Genomic DNA, 1,353 nt, shown 5'->3' on the forward strand with positions numbered 1-1,353 from the left:
TATCAGCGTCCCTAAGCAGAGTCAAAGCAGGTTCTTTGCCCTCACATCTCCAGTTTCAGGTTCCCATTCCAGAGCCAGCCAGAGGCGTTAGTCGTACTCACCACCACTGCATACACGCCCCACATCTGGTAACAACCTTTACAGCCCTGGGCTCTCTCCTTGTTTCCCTCTGGAGACTGGATCCCTCCAAAGCCTCCAACCTCCTATTCCCCTCTGCTTGCCACCAGCTCCCCTTACCTGGAAGCCTGGGTCATAGTTTGTCCTGGATTAGTCCATATGCCAGTGTTTTCATGTCTCTGGAGAAGTGGATATTGCCTTCAGACCACTTCCTTTCCTTGAGCTGCAGCTGAAATAATAGCACCTTCTGGCTGGGATAGCAGAGCAATACAAACAGCGTTAGCATTGTCCAGAGCAGATCCTGCAGTAAGGACCCAGCAAGGAGAGGGAGCAACCTCAGGGAAGAGGTAGGGAGGGTGAGAATGAAGATAGGAAAGGGCTGGCACCCAGTGGAGCCTAAGGGGGGGCTTGCCCTAGGAGAGCGAAGGGAGATTGGTGGAGGGTAGGGTGAGGGTTCTTCTGGGAGCCAGAGACTAAGGAAGATGTGACCTCAGATGATTCTTAGAGTCCCCCCGTTGTATCCTGCCTCCACCACCAGCACCGCTTTTTCCAAGACACGGACTCTTTAGTCTCTTTCTCCCAACTCCCAACTTCTGGGCCTTGGGACTAAAGAGGTTAACAGGGCTGCCAAAAGACCCAGGCAAGATAATTATAGGGTTTAGAACACGTGATATGGGGTAATCACACACTGAGGTCCTCTCTGAGGGCTGCAGAGTTTGTGGGCAGAGGCCTGGGAAGGGTCCAATCCACTAACATAACCACCTTCAGCCCAGAATAGCTTTTCCATAGCCCCAAACACATATGCTAGATGCAGTAGTTCTCAACCTTCCTAATGCCACAATGTATTTTCATTGTTAAAAAGGGGATGCAACCCACAGGTTGAGAACTACTGTGCTAGAGGGACAGGAAAGGAGCAGTTAACTTCTGCTACATCTTAACAAGCCCTCCTCTCCTCAGAAGGCCTTGAAGTGCCAAAGACTGAATCCACTGACTGACCCCCAGATAGAAACTTTATGTATCTTTGGGACCTGTCAACTGTGGCAGTCTCCCTTCCTATACATGGACGAGCATATTCTTGTTTATTGGCAAAGCTGTCACCATTTAACTGGTATCAGATTCTGACTTGTACAAATAACATTCTTTGCTATTAAAAATATGAAGAGGGGGCTCGGCGCCTGTGGCTCAACTGGCTAAGGCGCCAGCCACGTACACGTAGGGTGGCGGGTTCAAGTCCCC

At 50.4% G+C, this 1,353-nt stretch overlaps 1 non-coding gene across 1 annotated transcript; it reads left to right on the forward strand.

Annotated features, from left to right (window-relative positions):
* Window positions 1-1,126: 1,126 nt before the first annotated feature.
* LOC111725574 lies at window positions 1,127-1,257 on the forward strand. The gene has a single exon (XR_002773609.1). It is a non-coding gene; the product is annotated as a small nucleolar RNA SNORA24 (small nucleolar RNA).
* The last annotated feature ends 96 nt before the right edge of the window (window positions 1,258-1,353 follow it).

The sequence above is a fragment of the Otolemur garnettii genome, unplaced genomic scaffold (genome assembly GCF_000181295.1).
Source record: "Otolemur garnettii isolate 467f Iridium unplaced genomic scaffold, OtoGar3 scaffold00043, whole genome shotgun sequence".
Classification (NCBI taxonomy): Eukaryota; Metazoa; Chordata; class Mammalia; order Primates; family Galagidae; genus Otolemur; species Otolemur garnettii.